This window comes from Perca fluviatilis, chromosome 4 (genome assembly GCF_010015445.1).
Source record: "Perca fluviatilis chromosome 4, GENO_Pfluv_1.0, whole genome shotgun sequence".
Lineage (NCBI taxonomy): Eukaryota > Metazoa > Chordata > Actinopteri > Perciformes > Percidae > Perca > Perca fluviatilis.
The window spans coordinates 8,908,283-8,916,523 of record NC_053115.1 but is presented as its reverse complement, the minus strand read 5'-3'; the positions used below and the strand labels follow the sequence as shown (position 1 = coordinate 8,916,523).

The window sequence follows — 8,241 nt, the reverse complement described above, 5'->3', positions numbered from 1 at the left end:
TTATTACAGCAAAAAGCAACACTGTTGCTGCAAATAACACAAGAGAGGAAAGCTGGCAGAAAATAACTGATTGTGTAAATTCGTAAGTCAATGTATTTATTTTTTGACACACTCTCAATACCTACCGTTTATTTCTAACATGACAACTGCTCATTCCACAGCTCTTACACTTTAAACTTGATAGAAAGATTTAAACGTTAATCTCAAGAACTGCATTTACTGTAGGTCTGAGACTGTCCCATAATGCAGGATATGTAGAAATCACTTTAGTTTTTGGCCAAATTAATTTTATTGATTGATTATTAACTGTGAAAAATAACAACAGATAATCAAATTTCTAATCTGTTTTCTATTAGTTGCAATATACGAGTAGTGTTAAACAGACTTTAGAAAATAAGGACTAAGCATAAAAACATAATCCAACATTATGGTTTGATTTGAAGGAATTATACCGCATGTCATATGCAAGTAAACGTCATACTGATTGTTAATATAGATATTTATGTATGCTACCTGCAATGTTATAACGGCTTATTTTAGAACCATGTGGGCAAATAACCAAGGAGCACTACAAACATATTTAGTAGTTCAGTGAGAGCCACAACAGCCTTGCAAATAAAATAAAACTGTATTCTTGCTCAGATTTTGTGCATCACCAATTGAATGCATGCAAATTCCTGTGGCAAAAAACAACATCAACCCAATGCATACAGTTTGTGCTATTGTAATTGCATGGCTTTGTTCGGTGGCATTTATAATGTAATGTTATGGCAAGTTTGCCAGCTGGGTATCTGTATAGCTCATAGATTGACTTGTGACTATAGAGTAGGGATATTCCGATTAATGGGTTGGCCAATTAAATGGGCCGATTACTGACATTTTAAGATAAATCGTCATTGGCCGATGTCTGCGCTCACAAGGCAGATTAACAAAAAATGTCTGCAGACACATCTGCAGGCAGCCTTGTCAGTGTGGCTGCTGTAGAACAAAGTTATTGCTTCTCCTTGTGTCAGTTTCGCATTTCTACAGGCAGATGTCATCATCACGGTAGCGAGCCTTCAACCGGCTAAACTATCTCACAGGGCTCGAAAAACTATTGTACTGTATACGTCCCCAGCCCCAACTCCTACTGCCGACGAGTAAAACATTTCTCAGACTTGTCATTTGGGATGATTGTGAGCCGTCCCCGCGAGAAAGGAATGGTTTTCCTTTGCATTTTTCCCGATGAAAACACTAAACAAACTGGTCCGTACCAGGATAGGTCTGCAGCATAAATTGCCATGGCGACCAGATTAAAAGAGAGCCACCTTTGTAACCTCAAAACCTCTGGCTTTAGGTTCTCGCTTCATAGTTCACCCCTCTATTCTGTATGTGCAGCACCGTATACTATATGCACATTTAACCCATAGACACTAGGGGTGTGACGAGACACCCAGCTCACGAGACGAGACACGAGATTGGGTTCACGAGATCGAGACAAGATTTTAACACTATTTTACAGAAAACGACAATGAAGAAATAAGACTGGAAAAATAGTCCTTTATTCAATCGAAAGTCCCAAAATGAAAACCGAACACTGAAAGGTTTTGCCACAAACTCAGATAACTGGCTTCTCTTCTGTATAACTAACAGTTACACTGTTACTTATTCCATGTATAGTGGAGCGATAGTCTCTTCACTCAAGAGAACCAAGGTTACAACATAACTAAGCGTTTTCTGGCAGTAGTTGAGACCAAAATGTTTTGTACTTGAATTTGTCATTGTAGAGTAGACAGAGAGAAATAAAGCTGATTTTACTATTGTTTCACATTGATTACGTTCTAAAGCACGATTAAATTACCATCAAATACTTATGATTTTTGTGAAGACAGATGCTCTTTTCTCCTCCTCTGCATTTTATTAATTGCAGCAATAAACAAGGAAGTAGGCTACTCTAGTATCTAGAGGTGGGACGAGGAAGAGATTTCTTGTCAAGGTAAAAAGTGTCTCGCGATATCAGTACACAAGTGCAGAGCAGCAGCAGTCTTGAAATAAGCATAGTCGTGAGGACGAGATCTCGTCACACCTCTAATACACACACTTATACATATCCACACATATATGCCCAAATGCCAGACAGATTTCATTTTACTAGTCAACCTCCCTTCCTGGACTTAAAAAGTAGAAAATTAGTAGAAATAACAAGACCCTGTGTTTGAATACTTTGATTAAGTGCTTTGACAAAGATTTTCTGCTATCTGCATCATTTGCAATTAACCTTCTGTCATTAAACAATGAAATATTCCCAGTGTCAAACCTGTGGGTAAAAAGGATGTGTCACACTGTATAGATAATACTCCGAAAGCACAGCACATCTGTATAACAAAGTGGACTCTGTTCGATGTAGGCAACCTATCCAAGGGCCCATAGTAGTAAAGAACAAACATAAAGCAGGCCGTAAACAAACAGGTGGGCTCTGCCTCAGGCCACACTCCTCTCAGAGATAAAGTTAACTGCCACGCTGCTTCTCCACTGCCTTTCGGCTCCGTAAACCGACTCTCAATGCGGCATGCAAAAATAATGAAGGGAGTTAAGTCCTCGAAGCCAGCAGTCCAGCACTCCGTGACAGGTTGATCACCCGATTTGTATTCATTTAATAACTCGCTTCCCCCCCCCTCTCACCTGCAAGCGATCAGCAAACTTCTCTTAGTGCTCGGCGACAATGGCTTTGAATAGAAGCAGAGACTAATGTGATGGTAAGGAAAGAGGGAACAGCCAGTGAAGGTTAGACCACACGGGGCTCCCAAGGTTGTTCCGCAAATTTATACGTCAGCAGACAGACATAAAGCTTTCACTGGACCCCTTCACAGCCACCAAAGGCCCAAAATGTTCAGAAAGATGTTGATCGAATAGGGTCTTGCCATCCTGTCAAGGTAAGGTGTAGTACTTCACTCTAAAGAATGCATCTCCAATTCTCAATTCAGTCCTTTGCACAATTTGAAATAAGTAAAATTGAAGTCATGATTGTCTTTATACAATTGATTATTTGCTTTATTCTCTCAAGATACATTAATCAACACTGTACATTTCTGCACACAAATGGAGGAGGAGCATTAATACATACATATGAGTAAAATGGCTTTGGTCTAATATTATAAAAACCTTAAGTGACGAGGGCCAAAAGGTCAGGCCGGAAGCTGCTTTTCTACCCAATACACACGTGTCCTTTTTTCTTGACCCTCTCTTTGCAGAACACCCAGCCATACTCCCCTTTTTAGCTTCCGGAAGCAAAATGCAGAGGATGGGTCAACAGAAATTGAGCTGCATTCTTGCTTCTGTAAAGGTTAGTCTTTTCTCAAGCTGTTCTTTGTTTTTGATTTCCCGTCTCTCTCACATCACTGTAATGTACTTGAGTGTCAGGCGGCAGGAGTGGGACCAGCTCATGTTCAGTGACTTCTCATTAACCCAAATAATCAAGTGTGTGTTTACATGCTGTGCATGATTAGGCAGGCGTGACACAAATACTGAATGCACCGCCACCCACTGTAAATATTTATCAACCAGCCCAGGCAGTGCACGCATAAATAAAAAGTAAGTTGCTGCATTTTCAAATAAAACGGTGGCACATTTACGGAAGTCAGTGCATAGATGGGTGAACATGCATGTGCTGTAGCAGCACACTCATTGAGTACTGTAGAAACGCACACAGAGCAGATCCACCTCTTAGCAAAACCCTGCTGTCTGTGCATAGTGTAATGGCAGGATCAGTCGCAAATCCTTTCATTGCCTCCTTTGTTCCATGTCCTGTTTTTACTATCAGCCACTGTGTGGGCTTGATTACAGTGCCTTACACCGGTCTGCCAATCCCATTAGTCACTAATCTGTGACATACTACTTGCTCCTCTCTGTGTGTGCTCGTAGTTGTGTATGAACGCACGTGTTTGATGTGTTTGATATGTCTGCGTTTGTGTGTGTACGTGAGACCCCCGGGCAAGCCTCTCCCTTTTTGTCGTGTGGCTTCTTATCAGAGGCCACTTGGTATCCTGATCCCCCTCTGAGGGTCTTGTTGAAGCAGCTATCAGCACACAGCATAGCCCGAAGGCCACATGAAAGGCCTTTTATCCTGCACTCTGCTCTCTTTTTTTAATCAACATTCCTCATTCACCTGCCTCTCAGGCCAAATTGCCTCATTTGTATTTGTTCCGTCACAAGCCAGCAAGCACACAACACTGTTTTATTGTGTGCGTTTTTTTTTTAAATTCTCAGCCATTTTATTTCAGCTGCAGGTTTTCATTTTGCTCTGAAAAGTCTCTTTGAAGCACAGTGAGGCAGTCACACACACATGTTTACCAACAAAACAGATTTCATCGCCATCATAAAAATTGGCATGAAAAGTAAGAAGCCAAGCAAAGCCAGTACCTGACACCCATGTTTCTTCTTTTCTTTCTTTATGTCTTTCAGAAAGGGAGCCCTGCATTGCCTGTTCTATAGCAGCAGACAAGGCAGGCCCTTTTGTTTGTGGCAGTCACAATGAGAGCGATACTGGGGGAGCACCTTCCAAAAACACACACCCATCATAGATCTAAATTACCTGCTCCACGCGCTAAATAGATAAATCTATTTCTGCTCCATCCAAACAATTCTACACCTTAAGAGAGACCGGCAGAATGAGCGGGCTGTAATGAAAACATCTTTTCTCCCATTCAGTCTCCTCTGCTTTTGATGATATTGACAAGAATTCTGTTCATTTGATAACCTTAGTTAGTGTGCTAGAATGCCGTACATCCGAAATATAAAAGGCATTCAATGAATTTTAATGGATTTTTTTTATTTCACACTGCAACATCACTCGAGTACAGTAGTTGTTTTGTATAGGGTCCCAGCCTTTCTACGATGGAATATGTAATCGTTCAGATTAGTGAGTGCTAAGCATTGAACTCAAGTGGATACACAGCTTTCACACTTTGCAGTGTGTGTCTCATATAACAAGTCGTACATGATTTATTTGCTGTTCAAAGACCCAGGTGTCCCTGATTAAAAGGAGCGGAGGGCACTTTTTCAAGCAAAACAACACTGTGACAGGATGTAGGCTATCTGTGAGACAGTTTCAGAGCAAAAGTGACCTGCCAGCAGGTGCATCAACACCTAATTTGTCAAAATCGGGAGACCACACCAAGAATGATCAAAATGAACTCCAAGTGGCCATGCAATGTACAGTTCAACTTAACAGAGAAATCATCTGTTCCATCCCTGTGCCTGTTAACACCTCTCCTCCTCCTTCACTCAATGTCATCACGATGACAAACACAAACGGTAAACAGTGTGTCGTTTGAGATAAATAACCTACTTTTGTTTGTCTATTTATATTGCTTTTTAAGTATGAAGTTATGACAGATGCCATCTGAGCTGCCAAGAATGGCCAGATTGTCATCCTTATGACATTTTATACAGGTTTAGGCGGAAGAGGAGTGCTATTGATTACTTTCTACCAATTTTCTTTTTTACATTTTCAATGTCACATTAAATGGATCTTGATGTATTTTGTTGTCTGGAGTCTTCTGTTTTTAGAGGGTGCTCTTTAGTGCTGTTTGAAACAGTTTCATAGCTGGCATGATTGATTTGCTCAGCACTAGACAAGAAAGGGTAGGCTGTGTTTGCACTAAATTCTTTTCCTAAGGCAATTGTCCTTGGTCCTTTTACTAACTGAAGTAAATTGCAATTTAAAACGGCCAGCAAATTAGAATGCAGATGACTTAGTTGCCAGCAAAGATGGTTTAGGCAGGAAATCCTTGAGCAATCCGCTGCTACCTGCTGCACTGAATTTGAAGAGACAGAGAACCAAAAAAAAAAGAACGAAGGACACTTTTAGTCACAGACACAGACACACACACACACACACACACACACACACACACACACAAAAACACACACACACACAAAACACACACACACACAACACACACACACACACACACACACACACACACACACACACACACACACACACACACACACACACACACACACGGGTTGAAATGACAGGATTTGCATACAACCCCTCTTCTCCCACTAACAAACCTCTAGTGGATCGTGTCTGAGATAGAGTGAGACGTAATGTGTAACCTGTTACTGCTTTTGTTCATTCTCTGCTCCAACATTGTCATCGTACAATAGATGATAAAGACGCAAATGCTGGACAGATGAGCCCAGAGGATTACTGTGTTTCAGGACCCAATCTGTACAGAGAAAGACCCTGTGACAAGACCTGGCGGTCAACATAAACTTAATTCAACTCAATCTGAGACTGTGAAGCTATTACGAGCACACCGAGGAACAGCTGCAGTGCAACTACCTGAATGGCATGATGTAGTCAGCAAGGGAGAACACGTCAGTACTGCAAAGTGTTTCCTTAACACTTTCCTGTCATTTGGTCTTAAAAAAAAAGAATCTACCGATGGCGCAGCTTCCCTTGTTTTAGGAAATTTCTAGCATCTGTATCTTCAACCAAGATAGGCCTCAAGAACTCTGCACATTCCTTTGTAAAGGCCGTAAATGTGTTATTTTAGAAACAGGAAATGTTTGAATGTGGATCTGCATCAAAATACAAATGGCAATGGACAATTAGAACTCCTTTACAAACACATCAAATGTCTTTGAAATCTTTTAACAGCTTTCTGATCTATTAACCAACAGCCCTGCAAACAGAACTGACCTAACAGAACAATCATTCTTCTAGACTTAATTAAGTAGTTTTTTTGCCTAACCAAACTGCGACCATTTCACAACGTTTACGATGTGTTAAATTCTCTAGTTTAGATATGAGGACAGAAAACGCTCCTATGGGTCGTATTTCCTGACACCGCTAGAGGCGTTTATTAATGAAACGCTCCTGTTAGTCGTATTAGAGCAGTATTTCTTAAATGTGGGTGCTAGTACCCATAGGGGTACTTTGGAGTACTACAGGGGCTACGTGAGATTTGTTTTATCAATAAATAAATAATAATATATATATATAAATATAAATATAAATATAAATAATTATACTATAATAACTAATTAAGTTAGTGATGTATTCTAAACATTTGAAATGTAGGCTAGTATTTAAGTGTTTTTCAGTTACAAGGTTTTTGTTTAGCCTAAACAGGGGCAGCGTTCATGGGGTACTTGGCTGAAAAATTCAAAGGGGTACATACTTGAAAAAAGTTTGAGAAACACTGTATTAAAGAGTATGAATAAACAACCTATATCGTTGTATGTTTTGTACTTGTCGGAGAAGTAAGAGCTGCAAATAACACTGGATTTTAGAAAATTCTTAATGCAAGTTCATTTTCATTAAGAAATGGCGAAACAGGGTGACCTCTAGCTCACCCAGTAAGAGCGTGCGCCCCATGTAGGCTGAGGCCTTTACGGCGGCCTGGGTTCGAATCAGACCTGCGTCCCTTTGCTGCGTGTCATCCCCCATCTCCTTCCCACCTTTCCTGTCTATCCACGGTCACTCTGAAATAAAGTGAAAACAGCCCCAAAATAATCTTAAAAAAAACAAACAAGCGCACCCCTTTGGCAAAGAAACGGGTTTATGACCTAATTGACTTCCTTAAATAAAGATTTTTGTAATGTATAAAATAATTCTGTCAGATTAAACACTCTATCCCAACAATATAACTGCACCACATTATGTTTTCAGACATACTCAATGTTTATGCTAAATTAAATTAAATTCAAATGCATGAGAGTCTCCTGCTTCTCCGATTGTTCTCTGAAGCATAATCTCAAAATAACACACAATACAGTAGGTGAATACAGGTGCACATCATTTTACCCACAAAGAATAGTCAATAAATTAATTTGCCAGCATGTCCAACAAATTGGAGCTCTGAGATTCTCTATGTGCTACAGCTCAAGCTCAGAGTCCCAGGCAGCACCCTTCACAATCAAATCCACACACCTGGCTACCACCTGCCAAGCCTGCTGGAAATGTCATGGCTGTATTTCTTAGTTAAACAGGATTATGGGATTTCTAATTGCCCACATTGTGTGCAGAGAACTTCACATTTATTCACGGTACAATCTTAAATCAGTACAATAACTGGAAATGTGATGAAAGTTAGGCAAAGAAATATTCTGTACAACGTGTACATGCTTTTGCTGAATAGACGGTCATAAGAGGGCAAGGAACTCGACTAGACGTCATGCACACAGTTTTTATTGAGCTTCAGGTTGAGCAGGATGCTGAAAAGCAGGACATTCAATTGCAGTCTCAAG

General features: G+C 40.3%; 1 protein-coding gene and 1 long non-coding RNA gene across 5 annotated transcripts in view; one reads left to right on the top strand and one right to left on the bottom strand.

Moving 5' to 3' along the window:
- The window catches only part of LOC120558080, a 54,266-nt gene that overhangs the window by 23,515 nt on the left and 22,510 nt on the right, over positions 1–8,241 (bottom strand). The window lies entirely within an intron of this gene.
- The window catches only part of LOC120558079 (chemokine-like protein TAFA-1), a 127,229-nt gene that overhangs the window by 117,144 nt on the left and 1,844 nt on the right, over positions 1–8,241 (top strand). For 2 of the 4 annotated variants that reach the window (XR_005639051.1, XR_005639052.1), the window contains exon 4: positions 1–3,322. This exon is cut by the window's left edge and continues 448 nt beyond it. The exons of 1 other annotated variant lie outside the window; for it this stretch is intronic. The gene's annotated coding sequence lies outside the window, so the exon portion shown is untranslated. The remainder of the gene's footprint in view (positions 3,323–8,241) is intronic. One more of the 4 variants, XR_005639053.1, reaches the window with a different exon arrangement.